The sequence below is a fragment of the Rattus norvegicus genome, chromosome 1 (assembly GCF_021556685.1).
Source record: "Rattus norvegicus strain SHRSP/BbbUtx chromosome 1, alternate assembly SHRSP_T2T, whole genome shotgun sequence".
Classification (NCBI taxonomy): domain Eukaryota; kingdom Metazoa; phylum Chordata; class Mammalia; order Rodentia; family Muridae; genus Rattus; species Rattus norvegicus.
In genome coordinates, this window is record NC_141534.1 from 123,984,649 (window position 1) to 124,009,075 (window position 24,427).

Sequence of the window (24,427 nt, forward strand, 5' to 3'; positions counted from 1 at the left end):
GATAGCTTTAGCTATCCTGGGTTTTTTGTTATTCCAGATGAATTTGCAAATTGTTCTGTCTAACTCTTTGAAGAATTGGATTGGTATTTTGATGGGGATTGCATTGAATCTGTAGATTGCTTTTGGTAAAATGGCCATTTTTACCATATTAATCCTGCCAATCCATGAGCATGGGAGATCTTTCCATCTTCTGAGGTCTTCTTCAATTTCTTTCCTCAGTGTCTTGAAGTTCTTATTGTACAGATCTTTTACTTGCTTGGTTAAAGTCACACCGAGGTACTTTATATTATTTGGGTCTATTATGAAGGGTGTCGTTTCCCTAATTTCTTTCTCGGCTTGTTTCTCTTTTGTATAGAGGAAGGCAACTGATTTATTTGAGTTAATTTTATACCCAGCCACTTTGCTGAAGTTGTTTATCAGCTTTAGTAGTTCTCTGGTGGAACTTTTGGGATCACTTAAATATACTATCATGTCATCTGCAAATAGTGATATTTTGACCTCTTCTTTTCCGATCTGTATCCCTTTGATCTCCTTTTGTTGTCTGATTGCTCTGGCTAGAACTTCAAGAACTATATTGAATAAGTAGGGAGAGAGTGGGCAGCCTTGTCTAGTCCCTGATTTTAGTGGGATTGCTTCAAGTTTCTCTCCATTTAGTTTAATGTTAGCAACTGGTTTGCTGTATATGGCTTTTACTATGTTTAGGTATGGGCCTTGAATTCCTATTCTTTCCAGGACTTTTATCATGAAGGGGTGTTGAATTTTGTCAAATGCTTTCTCAGCATCTAATGAAATGATCATGTGGTTCTGTTCTTTCACTTTGTTTATATAATGGATCACGTTGATGGTTTTCCGTATATTAAACCATCCCTGCATGCCTGGGATGAAGCCTACTTGATCATGGTGGATGATTGTTTTGATGTGCTCTTGAATTCGGTTTGCCAGAATTTTATTGAGTATTTTTGCGTCGATATTCATAAGGGAAATTGGTCTGAAGTTCTCTTTCTTTGTTGTGTCTTTGTGTGGTTTAGGTATAAGAGTAATTGTGGCTTCGTAGAAGGAATTTGGTAGGGCTCCATCTGTTTCAATTTTGTGGAATAGTTTGGATAATATTGGTATGAGGTCTTCTATGAAGGTTTGATAGAATTCTGCACTAAACCCGTCTGGACCTGGGCTCTTTTTGGTTGGGAGACCTTTAATGACTGCTTCTATTTCCTTAGGAGTTATGGGGTTGTTTAACTGGTTTATCTGTTCCTGATTTAACTTCGATACCTGGTATCTGTCTAGGAAATTGTCCATTTCCTGAAGATTTTCAAATTTTGTTGAATATAGGTTTTTATAGTAAGATCTGATGATTTTTTGAATTTCCTCCGAATCTGTAGTTATGTCTCCCTTTTCATTTCTGATTTTGTTAATTTGGACACACTCTCTGTGTCCTCTCGTTAGTCTGGCTAAGGGTTTATCTATCTTGTTGATTTTCTCAAAGAACCAACTTTTGGTTCTGTTGATTCTTTCTATGGTCCTTTTTGTTTCTACTTGGTTGATTTCAGCTCTGAGTTTGATTATTTCCTGCCTTCTACTCCTCCTGGGTGTATTTGCTTCTTTTTGTTCTAGAGCTTTTAGGTGTGCTGTCAAGCTGCTGACATATGCTCTTTCCTGTTTCTTTCTGCAGGCACTCAGCGCTATGAGTTTTCCTCTTAGCACAGCTTTCATTGTGTCCCATAAGTTTGAGTATGTTGTATCTTCATTTTCATTAAGTTCTAAAAAGTTTTTAATTTCTTTCTTTATTTCTTCCTTGACCAGGTTATCATTGAGTAGAGCATTGTTCAATTTCCACGTATATGTGGGCATTCTTCCCTTATTGTTATTGAAGACCAGTTTTAGGCCGTGGTGGTCCGATAGCACGCATGGGATTATTTTTATCTTTCTGTACCTGTTGAGGCCCGTTTTTTGACCAATTATATGGTCAATTTTGGAGAAAGTACCATGAGGAGCTGAGAAGAAGGTATATCCTTTTGCTTTAGGATAGAATGTTCTATAAATATCCGTTAAGTCCATTTGGCTCATGACTTCTCTTAGTCTGTCTACATCACTGTTTAATTTCTGTTTCCATGATCTGTCCATTGATGAGAGTGGGGTGTTGAAATCTCCCACTATTATTGTGTGAGGTGCAATGTGTGTTTTGAGCTTTAGTAAGGTTTCTTTTACATATGTAGGTGCCCTTGTATTTGGGGCATAGATATTTAGGATTGAGAGTTCATCTTGGTTGATTTTTCCTTTGATGAATATGAAGTGTCCTTCCTTATCTTTTTTGATGACTTTTAGTTGGAAATTGATTTTATTTGATATTAGAATGGCTACTCCAGCTTGCTTCTTCTGACCATTTGCTTGGAAAGTTGTTTTCCAGCCTTTCACTCTGAGGTAGTGTCTGTCTTTGTCTCTGAGGTGTGTTTCCTGTAGGCAGCAGAATGCAGGGTCCTCGTTGCGTATCCAGTTTGTTAATCTATGTCTTTTTATTGGGGAGTTGAGGCCATTGATATTGAGAGATATTAAGGAATAGTGATTATTGCTTCCCGTTATATTCATATTTGATGTGAGGTTATGATTGTGTGCTTTCATTCTCTTTGTTTTGTTGCCAAGACGATTAGTTTCTTGCTTCTTCTAGGGTATAGCTTGCCTCCTTATGTTGGGCTTTACCATTTATTATCCTTTGTAGTGCTGGATTTGTAGAAAGATATTGTGTAAATTTGGTTTTGTCATGGAATACCTTGGTTTCTCCATCAATGTTAATTGAGAGTTTTGCTGGATACAGTAATCTGGGCTGGCATTTGTGTTCTCTTAGGGTCTGTATAACATCAGTCCAGGATCTTCTGGCCTTCATAGTTTCTGGCGAGAAGTCTGGTGTGATTCTGATAGGTCTCCCTTTATATGTTACTTGACATTTTTCCCTTACTGCTTTTAATATTTTTTCTTTATTTTGTGCGTTTGGTGTTTTGAAAATTATGTGACGGGAGGTGTTTCTTTTCTGGTCCAATCTATTTGGAGTTCTGTAGGCTTCCTGTATGTCTATGGGTATCTCTTTTTTTAGGTTAGGGAAGTTTTCTTCTATGATTTTGTTGAAGATATTTACTGGTCCTTTGAGCTGGGAGTCTTCACTCTCTTCTATACCTATTATCCTTAGGTTTGATCTTCTCATTGAGTCCTGGATTTCCTGTATGTTTTGGACCAGTAGCTTTTTCCGCTTTACATTATCTTTGACAGTTGAGTCAATGATTTCTATGGAATCTTCTGCTCCTGAGATTCTCTCTTCCATCTCTTGTATTCTGTTGGTGAAGCTTGTATCTACAGCTCCTTGTCTCTTCTTTTGGTTTTCTATATCCAGGGTTGTTTCCATGTGTTCTTTCTTGATTGCTTCTATTTCCATTTTTAATTCCTTCAACTGTTTGATTGTGTTTTCCTGGAATTCTTTCAGGGATTTTTGCGATTCCTCTCTGTAGGCTTTTACTTGTTTATTAATGTTTTCCTGTGCTTCCCTAAGTGTGTTCAGGTCTTTCCTGAAGTCCTCCAGCATCATGATCAAATATGATTTTGAAACTAGATCTTGCTTTTCTGGTGTGTTTGGATATTCCATGTTTGTTTTAGTGGGAGAATTGGGCTCCGATGATGGCATGTAGTCTTGGTTTCTGTTGCTTGGGTTCCTGCGCTTGCCTCTCGCCATCAGATTATCTCTAGTGTTACTTTGTTCTGCTATTTCTGACAGTGGCTAGACTGTCCTATAAGCCTGTGTGTCAGGAGTGCTGTATACCTGTTTTCCTCTCTTTCAGTCAGTTATGGGGACAGAGTGTTCTGCTTTCGGGCGTGTAGTTTTTCCTCTCTACAGGTCTTCAGCTGTTCCTGTGGGCCTGTGTCTTGAGTTCACCAGGCAGCTTTCTTGCAGCAGAAAATTTGGTCTTACCTGTGGTCCCGAGGCTCAGGTTTGCTCGTGGGGTGCTGTTCAGGGGCTCTCTGCAGCGGCAGCAACCAGGAAGACCTGTGCCGCCCCTTCCGGGAGCTTCAGTGCACCAGGGTTCCAGATGGTCTTTGGCTTTTTCCTCTGGCGTCCGAGATGTGTGTGCAGGGAGCAGTCTCTTCTGGTTTCCCAGGCCTGTCTGCCTCTCTGAAGGTTTAGCTCTCCCTCCCACGGGATTTGGGTGCAGAGAACTGTTTATCCGGTCTGTTTCCTTCAGGGTCCGGTGGTGTCTCCGGCAGGGGTCCTGCCGCTCCTGGGCCCTCCCCCACGGGAGCCCAGAGGTCTTATACAGTTTCCTCTTGGGCCAGGGATGTGGGCAGGGGTGAGCAGTGTTGGTGGTCTCTTCCGCTCTGCAGCCTCAGGAGTGCCCACCTGACCAGGCGGTTGGGTCTCTCTCTCACTGGGTCTGGGAGCAGAGAGCTGCTGCGGGCCGGGATCCGCGGGATGTTAACTTTCAAGTGTTTTTAATTCCTTCAAATCTTTCAGTCTACAGCAGATGCCCAGATACCACTGTAACTTCATTTATGGATGTAATTTTTATGCAAAATCCATTTATGAACTTAAATTCCTTTTTATTTTTCTGACTGCCATTACTCCCACACACCAATAATCCACAATACTGTCAGCTCTTTCAAATGCTAATATTCACCCTGTAAGAGAACTGAGCTGAAGTGACAGGGAAGACTGACTGCTCAAGGGGAGGGGCACTGGGGCAAACACAACACAGGACAGGACAAAGGAAGCCAGGTCCTGATCTGATAGGTTTCTGATCTGACTATTCAGAGTCAAAGGCTTGAGATGTATAGAATAATCTACTATTCCAACCAATTTGCCATATTTAGTGTGAAAAAATCACGTCTATGAAATAAATTATGGGGATATGAGGGAGCTGACCTTGTTTGCTGCATTGCCTTGCTGACCAGTCCTAGGGTGCTTTGACAGGCATCTTTGTGTGCCTCTTCTCTGAACTGGACCTGCTGCATGACTTAAGTAATCACACTGGCCTCTGCCCCCATTCTGTGCTAGTGAGCTAGCATTACCCTCCAATCACGCATGCTTGTATGGTTGCCAGGCTGCAGAGATTCAAAATCTTTTCGAAAGCTAATGACACAAGGCAGGTTGCAATGAGCTTTAAGTTGTCCTATTGCTAGTATGAAAGTGGGGGGTCTTCATAAACCCCTGTATAAATTGGTCAGGGATAAATTCAAGGTGCTTTTTGAGCAATGATGCCTACAGGATATCGAATTATTTTCACATTTAGATCTCTATACAAAGGAAAGAAAGAGTGCTTAGGAAAAATGTAACAAAATTAGAGAATGTACGAAACCACTAGATACTTGTAATATCAGGAGAAATCACTAAAGAATAAAAGATACTACTTCAATGATATTCTGCATTAGTCAGATTTTTAGAGGATCTGATGTGCTCATGTAAATGAAGCACTTGCCATTAACATAATGTTTGTTATTTACTAAAAGCATTGGTTTGTGATTGAATGATGATTTTTTTCTTCTGTTTTAAAAATTGTTACTTTGATATATTTACTTTTTTGTTTGAATGCCTTTTAAATAGGTGCTTACTTGTTCAATTTAGCTGGAATGGAAATTCACTTGATGAGAGGGCTGTCTTTTAACTCAGAGATTTATTGACTTCTGACTTGTAAGTGCTACATGTAAACTCACATGTCACCACAGTTAGCTATATTTTAATGTTAATTATGTGTACATGTATACATCCTCTCTGTCTCTATCACTGAGACTCTGTCTCTCTATTTTTAAGCCCGAACTTGTGTCTGTGTGCGTGTGTCTTTCTCTGTCTGTCTTTCTGTCTGTCTCTGCTCTGACTCTCTCCCTCTCTCTCTCTCTCTCTCTCTCTCTCTCTCTCTCTCTCTCTCTCTCTCTCTGTGTGTGTGTGTGTGTGTGTGTGTGTATGCATATGTGTAGAGGTATTAGGTGCTAAAAGCTGTATATGTATCAAGATATGCAGTTACATGTAATTTGACATTCCTGACATGAGTTCTTAGAAACAATTTTGCAGTGCAGTATTACTTTTTATAAGAAGAATCATCACTCAACATCAGTATGCAACTTTAAACCTTGGTGATTCTGTGGCCAGTGAATATGAACATGTAGTACAAACAAAAATGTAGAGTAGCTCCTGAATGTTAATGATTCTACAATTATTTATGTTTCAATAAATGTAAATTATATTGACTTAATAATATCCTTTTCTGCAAGACAAAGTGTACCTGGGAAAGAGAAATGCATCAGGAATTACAGAATGTGCTTCGATTTGGACAATCAGCCCTGTGTCCTACAATCAAGGAAGGAAAACATTTGCAAAACAACACGGTGACTTTGAATGCATACGGGAATACTCAGCTTCCTATTCTATAGTATTACTTTCAGAAGCTATCCCTGTGTGGATAACTTTACTTCAATATAGGACTGAGCAGATAAGGATGGCAATATATTAATACATATCATATTGAGAGAAGGAATGACCACTCTTAAACAGGCTGGGCTACTGCAGATCAGACGCTCTGAATCTTCTGTCAATGCTGGAGATGTTTAAAACTTGCTGCAAAGATTATTCTGCCATCTTGATTTTAAAGATACCTTTCAAAGATTGATTCCTAATATTAAAAATCCTGTGAAATTACAATGCCGTAGTATTGTATTTATCAAAATTGTCAGAGGGTACTTGGTAACAAGTACACAAGTTACAGTAAAGTATTATATAGAGAGGCAATGTTTGCATCAATAGCTTTTTTTCGGGACAGGAAGATGCTGTGCAGAATACACTGGATTTAAATGTACAGTGTTCCGTCTTAATCTGCCAGCTATTGGGTTAAAAATAATGGTTTTTATGAAAGGGATAATGGCAACGATAATGTATGGTTTTCTAAACAAGAAAAGGAATCCTAAATGTTTTTACATTTTATACATGTACTGTGTGTCAATGTGAGATCAGGACACTGAAAACACTGAAAGAAATCCCTGTGTTTCATCATACTGTTGTGTGTTTGTTTGTTTGTTTGTTTTTACTGGAATTTTTTATTTATATTTCAAATGTTATTCACTTTCCCGGTTTCCTAGACATAAGCCCGCTATCCCAACTTCCTTCCTTCCTTCTCTAAGGGTGTTCTCATCTCCATCAAGCCCCTCCTGCCTTCCCCCCAACATTCCCCTACAGTGAGAGTCCAACATTGGCAGGACCAAAGGCTTCCCCTTCCGCTGGTGCCAAAACAAGTCTATTCTCTGCTACCTATGCAGTTGCAGCCCTGGGTCAGTCCATGTATAGTCTTTAAGTAGTGGTTTAGTCCCTGGGAGCTCTGGTTTTTTGCCATGGTTGTTCATATGGCGTTCCAATCCTCTTAAGTTCTTTCAGTCCTTTATTTCCTCCAATGGGGGTCCTTTATTTGCTGCTCCAAACTCTGCCTCCATATCCCCACCTATGAATATTCTTGTTTCCCCTTTTATGAAGGAGTGAAGAAGAACCTCACATTTTATGAGCTTTTCATTTTCTCTGATTAGTGGAGTCCTCCTTTTATCCTCTTCCTCCTTTTTCTCCTCTAATTCCTCCTCCTTTTCTCCTTTATTTTATTTCTAATTTGTTCATATTCTGTTTAATTTTTGGAATTTGTTAGATAGTGTCACATTCTGTAGAGTAAGTTGGGCAAAAATATGAAGTAAATATTTTGCTTCTATTTCTTGAATGATATGATTAATATGTAAGTCAATATATCTTGAATGCTTTAATTTGATTTGTAAATGTGAATTTGACTTTGATCATCAATTAATTTTAGAATTTTCTGTTTTGTGAAAAAGTCCAATCATGTTGGCACATGCCCTTATATCTAACAATTTAGAGTCATAGGAAGAGAGTCTACTATGAGTATACTTACAGCCAGAATTACATTTTAGAATTTGTAACAAAAACAAAAATATATTAATAAAATTCAAATTGTAGTATAGTAGCAAAAAATTATTTCTTCTCTCTCTGTATTTCTAGTGGTATGCAGCAGGTTGCTGAATTAGCAGCTTATATCTCAAACCACAGAGAAGAAGCAGAGAGACTTCTCTCAAAACCTTCCACAAACAATCATCAACTAGGAGTCAACTGTTTAAAAATTAGAAACTGATCATTGACATCTCATTGAAACCACTGCATTCTACTCCTTGTCACCACAGTCTTACAACCAATTTATAATAAAAGTATACTATACAAATTTAAAAGACTCCATTATTTTTCATAGAATGAACCATGTTTAAAACCTTAAAGTGTCATTGAGCTTCAAGTCAATACTTTCAATGTTACTCCTGTAAAATCAAAATATAGTTACATATTTTAGCATAACAGCACATAAATCATATATAATTTTTCTCTAAAATGATTTCAGGCTGTTCTGATTAATGGTTAGGATGACCTTCAGCATGATATTATTCTGTCCCTACCTCCTGGCTGCTGTTGTTCCTTGTGTGTATAGTATATCTGCATTTGTAATGAAGGTCATTCAAATCTGTTTATGTTAGGCAAATATTTTACCAAAGGTTGAATATCAAACATATCTGTCCTTGGAATTAAAAACCCAATAGCATTTCCATTTTCAAGTCTTTCACAATCCAAATTCTCTATAAAACTCTAACATCTCATTTTGAAAAGGGGGCTCCTTTAAAAATGTACTTTCTAACCTCCAGAGAGAAGAAGCAATCAACGATGTGAACAGAGAAAAATCAAACCACAATCGTGTTAATACCTCTACATCTTATTACCTGTGATCCACTTATATTTTCTGGGATATTTGAAAGGGTCTGAGCAACATCACCATCATCATCATCATCATCATCATCATCATCATCATCATCATCATCAACAACCACAGCAACAACAACAACAACAACAACAACAACAACAATAACAACAACCTCATTGTGAGTTATCCAGAACGTTAAAGACAAATACAGGATGTATCTGCTTATATTTTGATATTTTAAGCCCTGACAATGGCAGACAAGAATTAGGCAGGAAGAAAGGATTTTATGAGTGTAGAGAAACTATATAAAAATGATGGGGCATATTTGGGGGATACATTGGAATGTAGCAAATAAATGGAGATGGGGGAATGGAAAGGATAGAGTGTAATACTAAGGAGGACAGCTATATGTAGGAGTCAGATCAGTTCTTAATATATAACATAAATAACAAATAAAGGATATTAAAAAATGGGAGAGAATGATAGAACTAGACATCTCTTCCCACCAAATGAAATCTCCGACCCCATGTATTGGCTCTATCTACTATATTTTTGGCCAATGTGTCCTCATTGTAATACTCCAATCACTTCAAGCTATTGCCTAAGCTACTGATTGCTGCATAAGGCTGATGATGGCTCTATTGTTGAAGACAACACCTACATTTCTTTTGAACATAGAGAAGACAAACAGGTGCCTCACTTAAACATTTACTTTTTGAATACTGTTGCTGGTACAGAAATGTGTTTGGCAGGGTTATTGAGGGAAAACTTTACTATTTGACCTACCACACTCAGCTGCCTACAGGATACAATGCTGCAATCTTGGCACCTTCAAGGAAGTAAGCAACCACTTTATGACTGGATTTGAGACATACAGAGTGAGATAGAACACATTTCTTCCATTGTTCTCATGACAATATACTGGGGTTTAAGGTTTAAAGCAGGTATTATTGTCTGCTGTGCAAATGTAGATGCAAAATGATTCCTAATAATATTCTGTTATGCCCATATATCATTATATTGCTCTATTGTTATCACAAAAGCTAGCATATATAATAGATGGGGCCAATTACAGAGAACTATATCTGCACAATATACAAAGTGAAAGACCTTGGATCATACTTTCATAAATGAGTCATTACCAGCTAATCTCTTTCTTCATGGCTCAGGAAAGATTTTTAGAAGTCATGGTAGGAATATTGTAAGGCACAGTGGTACTGGGATGAATGCAAGCAAGTGATCAATAATGTCCAGAAACAACAGGACTGATATACATATATACTTATATAAATCAGGAAGCCATGCAAAGGATCTGCAGAGGTTTTGCAGGTCAAATTATTTGGTGTCCAACCACTAATATCTGTATCTGAATATGATCTACCTCACTAAGAAGTTCTCTCATTGTGACATAATTTCTAATATCAAAAGTGCTTTGGTCCAGTACAGTTTCATGGGAATAGAACCTACAATCAAGCACGTACTTCATCCTAACTTACATAAATCAATGGTAATTTTGAATTTTTTTATTCATAATATATTATATTTTTGATCATGCTGGTAATTTCCCATATATTTTGACTCCCAATTTAATATTTTCTTCGACTTTCTCTGTAAGTATGTATCTCTGTGTGTCTATGTGCTTCTTATGTTTTATAATTTTTGATTCCATTGGTTGTTTGTTCTGTTTTAGTCAGGTTAGCTTTTTCTTTTCATGTTTTCCAAGGGGTGGGGTGAGAACATGAGGAAATAGGTCATTTTCCAGATGGAAAGAATCAGGGAGGATGAAATAATGAGGCGGAATATATTGTCTGAAAAAAATCAATTTTCAAAAATTATTAATTCAAAAACTGATACAGATTGATATTATTTCACCTTCATGTATTAACATTTAACTAAGCAAGTCTTCAGAGGATAAATTTCTATTGGTCAGAGGAAAACTTGTGCAGGACAATCCTCTATTTCTACTCTGATGCCTTCCTGGATAGAACTCTGTTTTAATTGGAGTTCATTTTACATACTCTTTCAACTCACTGGTGAATCAAATTATTTCATTCACTGGAACAGTGAAGTTTCAACCCAGGAACTGCCATAGCCTGGGGATACTTCCTAGACTGAGCAACGCCCCTATGTCTCAATGGTTTAGAAAAGAATGAATATCATTTGATTTGATTTGTACTGTCCTTTTTTTCGAGCATGAAATATAAAGTTACTGAAAAATATTTTACTCTAATTATGTCTCAGATAAAGTAGTTATTTGTTTATTTATGTCATTTAAACTCACTTCTTTTGGTGATTTTTGATGCATCCTCCCAAACTGCAGCCTAGGGTTCCTTCTCACTAGTTTAATCCAAAGTGTACTCAGACGGGTAGTCCCAGTTCATCTCGCTCAGTGTGGAATTACAGGTTACAGCATGGTACCTTCCGTCTACATTTTCATATTTGAAAAATTCAGTCCCTAAAAGAATTGAAATTCAAAGGTAAATGAATGGAACTAGAAAACATCATACTGAATGAAATTTTTCAGACCACCAAGACAAATATATTATCTATTTGCTTTTATGAGGACATTAGCTGTTAAATCAATGAACCAATGTACAACCTACAGAAGCAGAGAAATTGTGTTTAGAATTTGGGACTAGGAGTAATAGATAGGTCTCCTTAGGAAAAGGAACTAGAATAGATCAATATGCATGGTATGGGTCTTGAAAAGTGAGGGAACAAGTAGTGATAATTAGTGAAGACGTGAGTAGAGGAAGGAATATGAAGATAAATAAAATTAAGAGGCATCCTATGGTTACTGTGTTAACAAACAGCAAATCCTTTATGAATGTATACATATGAATGCAGTTTAAAAGATTTCTTTTAACATTATGTTTCTGGAATCAGAAGTTTTGATTATTTACTATAGGTTAGGTAGAAATGCTATGACTTTGTGCATATCCTATTTAGTGAGATGATAATTCTGAACCTGCATATAACTGTATTCCTGAAGGCATAACATTATAAAGTCACATGCACCCAACTGTTACTGTATGTGGGACAGGGAAAAGGGTAAAGGATAATGAACAAATGTGGAGTGGCACTTTGAAATATTGATCTTCATTAATTAACTGAATATTGTTGATAGATTCCAATTCACCAAGATCTGTCTGTCTTTCTATCTATCTATCTATCTATCTATCTATCTATCTATCTATCTATCTGTCATCATTCTACCTACCTACTTACCTACATATCTACCTACTTATCTATAATTTATTATTATGGATATAATAAATTTGGCATCAGCAAAACTTCATGCATGAATTTCCGCATTATATTTGTGTGTGTATGTGTGTCTGTGAATTTCTTAGCGTGGCTTGATCATATTCAGCTTTTCCTTCCATTTCTTCCAGATGAAATCCTTCCCTGCCCATCTAGTTTTGTATCTTTTTCAGAAACAATTTAAACTGGAGTACATATAGCTGTGAATCCACCAACTTGTTACATTAACAGGCCTGGAAAAGTTAGCTACTGATGCAATAGTGGTATGAGTGACATGAAAATAACCTGCCTACCTTCTTGTTGGATTCAAAGCTTTTTCCCCAAATTGAAATGTATAAATTGTCCTGTTATTTGAATCAAAAACCTGTAGCCAAACATAATATAGGCCTGAAGGGAAAGCAAATGTTATAACTCTGATAAAAGAACATAGTATTAATCTAAGTCTTAATGACTTATCCTTAGACCCATACCTTACTGTATTTTTCAACCGTCTTGAGAGAAGATTCTTCTGCTAGAACATCATGCCTAACATAAAGATCAATAACTGTTCAAGATGTATGGAGTAAGAGAATGGTCAATTCCAGTCACTAAGTAAAATGTCTATATCCTGTTTATCTCCCAGGGTTCATGATTCATTGTGGAAGAAAGGCTTGTAGAGTTATAAGTATTATAGACAGTATAGAACTAAAGTCAGCTTTCTTAAATGTTGTGACTACTGCTGACTACTACACACTGACTTCAGTGTAAGATACACAGAGATATATTCTCTTTTTCGCTGTCTCTCTGTCTCTCTGTCTCTCTGTCTCTCTGTCTGTCTCTCTCTCTTTCTCTCTCCTTCTCTCTCTCTCTGTGTGTGTGTGTGTGTGTGTGTGTGTGTGTGTGCCATGACCACATATAAAGGTCACAGAAAAATTTGGAGAGTCAGTTCACTACACGTGTTTGTATATGTATTCTAGAAAGAAAACTGAAATTGCCAGGCTTAAACAGCAATCACCTTTATGTAAATTGCCAGGGTCATAGGATGCCTAGACAGGCCTCACCTGCCTAGAAGAGGAGGGGGTGAATATTTGAAAGGTAGTGGGAGCGGTGGTGACATGGGAGGGGGACAGCAAGCAGAAAGTAAAGGGAAGAAATAAAATATAAAATTAAATTTTAAAAAGTTAAAAATGATTTTCACATACATATGTTCTAGTGGTAATAAATATATAAGTCAGGAAACTCACAATATCATAGGTCTGTATTTCATTGTAGGGGAGTTTTTACAAAACAATGGTATAAATATGAAGGGAAACTGGTGACAGACTAAGTGTCTTACTAAGGTTTTTACTTCTGTGAACTGAAACCAAGAACAAGACAGCACTAATAAAGATCATATTGAATTGGGGCTGGGTTATAGGTTCAGCGGTTCAGTATATTATCTTTAAGGTAGAAGCATGGCAGTGTCGAAGCAGACATGGGCCTTCAAGGGTTGAGAGTTACACCTATGTTATAATGGCATCAAGCAGAAGATTGAATCCCAGATAGCTAAGATGTGGGTATTGAAGGCCACACACACAGTGACACCCTTACTCCAAAAAGGTACATTTCGTAACAGTGCCACTCCCTGGGCCAAGCATAAACAAACCACTGAATAAATGGTGATGGTAGTAGCAGCTGAGATTTGAGGAATGAATGTGAGGAACGGTAAATATCCCTAAAGTGGTTTTGAAAAAGGCATATGGAAGCAAACTTCTGTAAGAGGGGCTTCACTACACAAATATACATAGAAACATTTTACAAATAAGATTAACTAGTAATAAGACAATGGTTTCAAGACAGGACACTATAGCCAGACTAGTACATGGTCCAGTGCCAGATTGGGTTGTCTACTTTTAATTCACTTTTCAGAGAATTCCCATACAGTCCATTCCATTAAAAACCTTCTTGGTTACTATACAGGATTTTAAAGTAAGACCCTATTGCTGAAGTCAGCACACGGTTAAGTCAGTGAACAGAGATAAGTTTATCTAGCATTGCCCAATCAGCTTGATTCTACTGTGTATCTTAGTGGATAGTTTTCACAGTACCAGAATATATGGAGCAAGCTACTGAAGGTAAATGAAATCACTACTTTGTCAAGCTTGGAAATACTCCCTGCCAATGAATACTTCCAATACAGTGATGAATTGCCTATCATGAGAATAACCAACATTTTTAGTTGGATTTGAGTCCCACAATGAATTCCAAAATTGGCACAGTTTTCCGTAGTAGGATCCTGCACCTAAACAGTGCATTCATACTACTTGCACATCTACTACTATTACCGTGCTAAGTCTTACTGATTTAAATCAACCCATAAATCCTAACCATACTAATAAATAAGTGTTCCCATGAAAAATATTCAGAGACTAGAAAAACACACATACACATGTATAAATGAGTAGGCATAATTTATTTCTTAAATAAGAAGGCAGTGATTCTTGTTTATATTGTATAAGTTAATATATGCAATTTTCAGAGTTAGCACATGTAGAAATTTCTGAGTAAAAATATGTGGCATAATAATAATGATATATGCAAAATAGTTGATAGATTCCATAAACCCATGTGGATGGTGCTTTCCATGTATTCGTGATCATTAAATAATTAAAACAGTGAATTCAGACGAAGGTACCATCATGATAGACATTATTGCTTTTGTGAGTTGAAATGGGGACAGGATAACAGTAAAGGCAATGTTAGTAATGCACCATGATTCCAAATTGCCTACACAAATATACTATGTAAATGTTATGATTTTTTCCCTTCACCATTTGTGGATGTTCTTTGAAAAGAAGGAGGTCAAAATGTTGAAATGCATAAAATAGTAGAGAAAAAAGGTAATATTGGAATTGATAAATTTGTTGTGCTGCAGTTTCTTTTTAAAAAGTCTGAAATACGAAGATTATGACCTTAGGTTTTATATAAATTCCAGTTTAATCTATGAGTTACTTTCTTACTACAGACCAGTCTTAGGAACTAAGTGCTCCAAATGTGAATTTTATAAACAATGCTTTATCATCCACTTGTGGTATATGGGTGATTTTGGAAGCAGATTTATAGTATGGAGAATCATTTCTCTGAGGAAAATGAAACTGTGAGAGAACTAAGGTTGAAAAAGTAAGAGGACTACTTCAAAAAGCAGTCCTGTAGCTAAATAAAAATTAAATTTCAAAGAATATCTATGAGCTTGTGAGATTCAGAAAAACTCATGAGTATATTTGTAATACTTATTTCATCCTCATGGGTTTTCTAAAAATTTAAAAACTATTACTTTAAAGTTTGCTATTGAGACCCTTTGAATTATGGAAGTTGATTGTGCTCTAAGTCTTGCCAAAAATAAGTTCAAGAATTCTTGGTGAAAATTTGTTGAATGCAAAGGATAATTTGTTAGAACTTCAGGCATGGGCAGAAGTTGGAAGACTTCTGATCACAAACCTATTAGCTATTATTAGTGGACAATATTTATTTCCTTAAATACCCTCTCTGATTTTGCAACCAAAATATTTTAAAGGAATTCTAAAACAAGAATTTCTTAGTTCAGTTCATATATGAAGTCAATGAAAAAGTTCCACACTGGGACGTGGTGATTTGCCAGGCAATGGGAAACCTATAATTACCTATGTCTTTACATATATATGGTGTCTAGTTCCATTTCTTTGGGGAGAAATTGATGCTTTTATCTCAGAAAATAATGATTGTGTAGTAAGTATGCAATCCAAGGCCAGAAAGTAACTAAAGCATTAGTAAAATTAAACAAAAAATATATTACGAAGCCTGAAATTAACATACAAGAAGTGAAAATCATTAGTACTAGGCAGAAAAATTCAGAAATGTGGTTTAAGTTATATACGTTTGTAAGGGAGGAAGTAAATACCTTAGGAACAGGATTACTTTTATTTTAGAAAAAAAATACCTATCAAATTTAAGAGAAAATTGCAGAACAAAATATCTTTACCGTGGAGAGGCAAGTTGGACAGATAATTTTTTTAATCTTTTCCCCATCTTTATTAAATTGGTTAATTCTTATTTACATATCAAATTTTAATCCCTTTCCTGGTTTCCAGTCCAACATCACCCTAACACCTCCCACTCCCTGTCTAGTTGAGTGTTCCCCTCCCAAACCTTCCCCCATTACTGCCCTCCAACTAGACACCCATTCACTGAGGTCCAGCTTTGGCAGGACCAAGGGCTTCCCCTTCCACTGGTGCATTACTAGGCTACCTATGCAGTTGGAGCCCAGGGTCAGTCCATATATCGTCTTTGTGTAATGGCTTAGTCCCTGGAAGTTCTGATTTGTTGACATTGTTGTTCTTATGGGAACTCAAGCCCATTCAAGCTCTTTCAGCCCTTTTCCTGATTCCTTCAATGGTGGTCCTGTTCTCATAATATGGACAGTACTTTTTTAATAGTTTAATACTGTGTTAGATATTGAAGACTTTTTAGTGTGATCATCCTATAAAGAGGCTTCAATGGTTGCTTTGATAAGGGACTTATTTGTCCAGTATGCCAATGGAAAAAAATACTTGGGAGAATAAACTATCCTCCTGGGTAATTCTGAGGCATACATACATTCATTCAGAGGCAAACAGGACTCACCATTTGGGCTGAAAGTTCTTATATCATACAATACATTTCCACATAGTACAGACTCAGTTTTCTGGCCTTACTGAAAACAAGTATATTTCTTGGTAATGATGTGAGAGTACTGAAGGATATAACTGTGGGAAGAATCTGAATCTAGGGTTGTCAAGAGCACTGCTACCTACTTGGATTCTGAGGAAAATAACATGGCTATTCTTACATTGAAAGAATTTTTAAAGAAACTTATCACTCTTTTTAATTAGGCATTTTATTCATTTACACTTCAAATGATATGCCATTTATCTCTTATCCCTCCACAACGCCCAATCCCCTTCCTCCTCTCCCCATCCACTTTGCCTGTTTGAGCGTGCCTGGATACAATGCCTAGACTGTGAGACACAATCTTGACATAGCTCATATGCCCAAGAAGAGGGAAATAAGTAGACAGTGGACCAAGGGACATACCAAACACCTTTTTTTCCTGCGAAAGCAATGTAGCAATTTGAAAATCCTAATAATATTTTGTTATTCCCTTTAATTAATATATTGTTCAGCCATGATCACAGAAACTACTATCTCTTATTGATGGCCACAAAGGCAGACATATACATGAAGAATGTGTAGAGAATAAGAGAGATTTGGTAACTCAGTAATAAATGCAAGTTCTCTATCAAAACTTTCCCTTCATCTCTCATGATTCTCTGTGTTGGGTGAAAACTAACAGCAAGTGGGAATAGAAAGAATGCAACCAAGGAACCAATTTTTTCAGATATAACAGACCTAACTCACATGTCATCTCATATAGATCATTAGAGCAGGCATATGGTTTCCATAGAGTAAAGTGAATTGGCTCCCATTACTGAGAGAAAGAACTAAACACAATCTACAATGTCTAACCATGAAGCTATTTCCAAAATACAAATGTTCCTAAAGGAGAAATTAATTTAATATGGTGGAGTCTAACTGATTATAGAAATCACATTCCTGGAAGGTTTTATTCAAAGCAGTAGACATCCAAATCATATGAACTCAATGGTATTTTAACAAAATATTTTGAATCCTAATTCAAAATTTGAATTTCAAATTCAATTAATGTCTTTCAAAATAAAAACCAATAAAATTGAACAAAAGAGAAAGTGGAAAAGAACATCAGTTTGTTCCAGCAGATTTCAAGATAAGATCATGAGGTATACACACAATAAAATTTCTTTGCTGGACATAGAGAATTCAACCTTGTGCTATCCAGCAAAGTTTCCCTGGTGGTTATCTTTCATAATGCTAGAAAACACTATCGAGGCTCCATTAAGAAAAAATAATGGTTTTCTTATCCATTAATAATCCTTATATGCTACAGTAATGACTGGCCTAGTAAAATGCATTAACATTTTAACTGTGTAAAGGGAATTTTGTGCTTAATTAACCAAATTATTAATATGAGGGAGGCCAGTACTACAGGAGAGAATTCAGGAATGATACTACAAACATGATCAATAAACTTGGCTAGGGATTTTAAAGATCCTACCAGAAAACACACTAACAGTGCTTTACTAAATATCGATTTTGTCAAATTCCCTTTTAAATATTTCTGTTACGTCCTTTGGCATGCATTGCTGATTATTTCTGTAGATAACAATTCTATTACTAATTTTTTGTTGGCATAATGATACATATCCACATAAAGGACAGTGAATAAGCAACAGTCAGTACTCAGACACAGTTGGGGATTCTAAATGTCCCTATACTGGGTAAAAACTAGAGGACAGGAACTAATGCCTTGGAATGTCTCTAGAAAGGGCCTGGCTCTTGTCAACATGGCCTCCTACAGTTAGAGTTACATGTGTGCCCCTCACAAGTTTGAGCAAAAATTCAAGAAAGGAAGAGGAGGGCTTCTCAATATTCCAACTCAATCTGCACACATTCTTACTGACATAGATGGCTAAAGGGGTAGCAAGTGTCCTGTATCCTTAGAAATGTGGTCACTGCTAAGGATAAACAGAACATATTTAAGAAAAATAAAACAACAGACAACAAAACAGAGGGAGCATCCTGTTAAATAGTGAGAAATTCAATTTTTTTTATTAAAATCAGGAACAGGACAAGAAGGTTCATTCTTCCTGTCTTATTCAGCAAAGTATTAGGAGATTCCTTTGACTAAGATATTATTTTATGCATAAAAGTTTCTAAATGTGGCAGCAGAAACCTGATAATGATTAAAATTACTTTCAGCAAAGTAACAGAGTGAAAAAATTAATGAAAAGCCATGTCCAGAAATAACAAATATTTTGAAGAACAAACTATGTAAACAATGTCATTTATAAAATGTTATGTATAGGTTTGCGGATTTAGCTCAGTGGTAGAGTGCTTGCCTAGCACGTGCAAGGCCCTGGGTTCGGTCCCCAGCTCCGAAAAAAAGAAAAGAAAAGAAAAAAAAACATTATACATAATACTGTTATATAATATATATTATATAACAACATTTTATATAAAATGTTACATATGTATTACCTATGCATATATTTGATGATGACCAATAATATCCTTCACAGAAATTAAAAAATAATGTTGTAAAATTATATGGAGACAAAAAAGATACCCTGTAATATAAACCTGAACAGTAAACAAATTTGAGGAGATATCATCATGCAAGATTTCAAATTGTATTGTGTAATAGCTGAAGTAACAAAAACTATAATGAATGGTGCTTCTCTGTTATTTCTGTATTAATTAACACCTCTTTAGGAGCAACAGCCTCAGGAAACCCTCAGAATGATGTTGGCTTGGATCAAAATAGGCAAGTATTTTATAAATTATTTTTTAAATCTGAAACCCAAACAGCATTTTGAAATACAAAACAAAATACAATAGGTAAAAGTATAGGGCGTGCCTGTGCGTAAATCTGTGTCTCAAAGTCTATTATCAGTCTGCATTCTTTCCTCTTACACATCATAGAGCATTCAATTTAGTATATTTTTTTTCTTTTCTTTTTTTCGGAGCTGGGGACCGAACCTAGGGCCTAGCGCTTGCTAGGCAAGCGCTCTACCACTGAGCTAAATCCCCAACCCTCAATTTAGTATATTTATGGCATACCTGAGTGTGTTAAAAATTGGGTCTCTGATTTTTGTGTCTGCTCGTTTTACTTTGTTGGATTGCCTTGCCCACCCTCAATATGTTCTTTAAATATTTTACTGTATTCCATTTGGTTAATGTTTGTTAATCCCTTGGGTGTAATTTTCCTCATAAGAGCCAGAAAGGGAAGAAATCTGGAAGGGACAGGAGGTGGGGAGAAACTGGGAAGAGTTTAAAAAAAGGAAAAATATAACCGTCATATAAATAAAAAATTAAAATGGAAATGAAAAAATGGGACAAAAATCAATTTTCACGAAAACTAAACACCATTTTATAATGAAAAACAAAATACAATTTCAAAAAGCACAGAAGGAATACAAAGAAACAGAAATAAAAGAAAGACACACCCTTGTGGATTTATCTGATGGAGGATAGCCAAGCCACCCCCCCAAAAAAACATAACCGCACAAAAAAACCAAAAACAAATCTGCCTTATAATTTGCATATCTTATAAAATTCATCCAAATCAATGGATCAAAGCAAAGTATAGATTACATATCCAAAGAAAGTTATTTCCATTCCACCAGTTTATTATTGAATCTGGGCAAGATTTAAAAGTAAAAACATATTAACAAATAACATATACCGAAAGACACTAAAGTATTGTCTTAACATTCAAACTAGATCACCTTATCTGATCACAGAAGAAAACGGTTTATTATTCTGTACTACTCTATGCAGTGTATGTGATGTGAGTATATGAGTATGTGTGTGTTTTTGTGCATATATATGTACACACACATATGTATATATATATATACATATATATATATATATATATATATATATATATATATATATATACACACACACATGTGGAAACGTGCTGGAAGGTGCAGCACGTTTCCACATGCTTGCAGTTCACAAAACCAAATACACTCTGCCCACTACTCCTTTTTACACCCATTTTGGAAACCCCTTTCCTTTATTATAGCTATCAGAACATCAAAACCCATTCTTACCTAATGACCCAACTATTCAGAAACTGGGAGGTGCAAACTACATCATCTATTGTTTTCTTTCCCTCTGATGATAATCTGTATGTTAACTCTCAAAATGATTTTAATCCCTTCATATCATTCAGTCTATGGCAGATACTGAGATACCACTGTAACTTCCTTTATGGGTGTAATTTTTACGCTAAATCCGTACACAAACTTAAATGTCCTTTTTATTTTCCTGACTGCCATTACTCCCACACACCAATAATCCACAATTTGGTCAGCTCTTTGAAATGCTAATGTTCACCCTGGAAGAGAAGGGACCTGAAGTGACAGGTCAGATTGACAGCTCAAGGGGTGGGGCACAGCAGCAAACACAAGACAGGACAAAGGAAGCAAGGACCAGATCTGATAGCTTTCTGATCCGACTTTTCAGAGTCAAATGCTTGAGATCTAGAGAATAATCTTTTATCCCAACAAATCTGAAATATTTAGTATGAAAAAAATCTTATCTACCTATGAAAATATTTGGGGGTTTGAAAGAGCTGACCTTGTTTGCTGCATTGCCTTGCTGACCAGTCCTAGGGTGCTTGTGACAGGCATCTATGTCTGCCTCTTCTCTGAGCAGGACTTGCTGCATGACTTAAGTAATCACACTGTAACCCGCCCCCAGTCTGTACTAGTGAGCTAGCATAACCCTCCAATCACGCATGTGTGCATGGTTGCTAGGCTGCAGAGATTCAAAATCTTTTCGAAAGCTAATGACACAAGGCAGGCAGATGTGATCTTTAAGCTGTACTATTGCTAGAATGAAAGCGCTGGGTCTTCAAAACCCCTGTATAAATTGGTCAGGGATAAATTCAAGGTGCTTTCTGGGCAATGATGACTACAGGGTATTGAATTATATTCACATTTAGATCTCTATACACAAGAAAGAAAGAGTGCTTAGGAAAAATATAACAAAATTACAGAATGTACGAAAGTACTAGATACTTGTAATATCAGGAGAAATCACTAACGAATAAAAGATGCTACTTTATTAATATTATGCCTTAGATTTTACTTAATCGGGTGGATTTTTAAAGTTTCCATGTGTTCATGTAAATGAAGCACTTACCATTAACATAACGTTTGCTATATACTAAAAGCATTGGTTTGTCATTCAATGATGATTTTTTCTTCTATTTTAAAAATTGTTGCTTTGAGACATTTACTTTTTGTTTGATTGCCTTTTACATAAAGTTTTACTCATTGGATTTAGCTGAAATGGAAATTACCTTCTTGACCGGGCTGTCTTTTAACTCAGAGATTTATTAACTTCTGACTTGTAAGTGCTAAGTGTAAACTCACATGCCACCACAGTTAGCTAGATTTCATTAATGCTAATTATGTGTGTGTGTGTGTGTGTGTGTGTGTGTGTGTGTGTGTGTGTGTGTGTATAAATTCTCTCTCTCTCTATCACTGAAACACTGTCTCTCTGTTCTGAAGTCCCAACTTATGTCTGTGTGGGTGTGTCTGTGTGTGTGTGTGTGTGTGAGTGTGTATGTGTAGAGGAATGTAGGTAATAAAGGCTGTATATTTCTCAAGATCTGCAGTTACATGTAATTCCTGACATGATTTCTGAGAAATAATTTTGCAGAGCAGTATTAGTTTTTACAAGCAGAAGCATCACTCAACATCACTATGCAACTTTAAAAATTGGTGATTCTGATGTGCAATGAATATACAAATGAGGCATAAACAAAAATGTAGATAGCTCCTGAATGTTAATATTTGTACATTCATTTAGTTTTCAATAAATGTAAATATGATATTGACTTAGTAATATCCTTTTCTGCAAGACCTGGGATAGGGAAATGCATAAGGAATTACTCATTGTGCTTTGAATTTGGACAATCTACCCTGTGTAATATGATTGAGGAAGGAAAATTTTGCATAAATAAAAGGTGACTTTGAATGCATATGTGAATATTCAGCTTCCTATTCCATAGCAGTATTTTCAGAAGCTATCCCTGTGGAGCTAACTTTGGTTCAATATATGACTGAGCAGATAATTATGGCAATATATTAATTCATGTCATATTGAAAGAAAGGGATGACCACTCTTAAACAGGCTGGGCTACTGCAGATCAGACCCTCTGAATCTTCTGCCAATGCTGGAGATGTTTAAAGGTTGATGAAAAGATACTTCTGCAATCTTGGTTTCAAAGATAACTTTTAATTATTGATTCCTATTAGTAAAAAAGCCTGTGAAATTACAATGCTGTAGTATTGTATTTATCAAAATTGTCAGAGGATACTTGGTAACAAGTATGCCATAAGTTATACAAATTTATTACCTATACTGGCAATGTTTGCTTCAATGGCTTTTTTTTCTGGCCAGGAAGATGCTGTGCAGAGTAAACTGGATTTAAATATACTGTGTTTCATCTTAATCTGCCAACTATCTGGTCAAAAGTAATGGTTTTTAAATAAGGGATATTCTGTCTTCCAGATTTTATACAAGAACACAATTGACAAGGATAATATATGGTTATATAAACAAGAAAATGAATCCTAAATTTTTGCATTTTATACATTTACTGTGTATCAAAGTGTGATTAGGACACTGAAAACACCGAAAGAAATTCCTGTTTTATCATATTATTGTGTGTTTGTTTGTTTTTATTGGATTTTTCTATTTATATTTCAAATGTTATTCTGTTTCCTGGTTTCCTGGACATAAGCCCGCTATCTCATCCCCCTTCCCTCTTCTCTAAGGGTGTTCTCCTCCCCATCCACCCACTCCTGCCTTCCCCCTAACATTCCCCTACAGTGAGAGTCCACCCTTGGCAGTACCAAGGGCTTCTCCTTCCATTGGTGCCCAACAAAGCCTTCTTCTGCTACTTATGAAGTTGGAGCCATGTGTCAGTCCATGTCTCTCAGTAGTTTTAGTCCCTGGGAGCTCTGGTTTTTTGCCATGGTAGTTCTTATGGGGTTGCAAGTCCCTTATGATCTTTCAGTCCTTTATTTCCTCCAACAGGGATCCCTCAGGTGCTGCTCCAAACTCTGCCTCCATATCCCCTCCTATGAATAATTTTGTTCCCCATTTTGTGAAGCAGTGAAGAAGAAACTCACATTTTATGAGCTTTCAATTGTCTCCGATTAATGGAGTCCTCCTTTTCTCCTCCTCCCCTTTTTTCTCCTCTGTCTCCTCTTGGTTTTCTCCTTTATTTAATTTCTGTTTTTATTCATATCCCTTTTAATTTTTGGAACTTGTGAGACAGTGTCTCATTACGTAGAGTAGGTTGAGCTCAATTATGAAGATAACATTTTGTTTCTATTTCTTGAATGATATGATTAATATGTAAGTCAATATATCTTGAGTACTTTTAACTTGATTTGTAGATGTGAAAATGACGTTGCTTATTAATTACTTTTAAAAATTTTCTTTTTTTGTGAAAAAGATCAGTCACATTGGCAAGTGCCCACATATCTAGCAACTGAGAGGCATAGTCAGAGAGTCTACTATGAGTTTACTTACAGCCAGAATTACATTTTAGTATTTGTTTGCAACAACAACATAAATATATTAATAAAATTGAAATTGTAGTGGCAGAATAGTATTTCTTCTCTTTCTGTATATCTAGTGGTAAGCAGCAGGTTGCTGAATTAGCAGCTTATATCTCAAACCACAGAGAGGAAGCAGAGAGACTTCTCTCAAAACCTTCCACAAACAATCATCAACCACAA

At 36.2% G+C, this 24,427-nt stretch overlaps 1 long non-coding RNA gene across 1 annotated transcript in view; it reads right to left on the minus strand.

Annotated features, from left to right (window-relative positions):
* The window catches only part of LOC148007682 (uncharacterized), a 49,799-nt gene extending 28,482 nt beyond the window's left edge, over positions 1-21,317 (minus strand). The window contains exon 1 of the long non-coding RNA XR_015646561.1: positions 21,246-21,317. This is a non-coding gene — a long non-coding RNA (uncharacterized LOC148007682). The remainder of the gene's footprint in view (positions 1-21,245) is intronic.
* Positions 21,318-24,427: the final 3,110 nt, after the last annotated feature.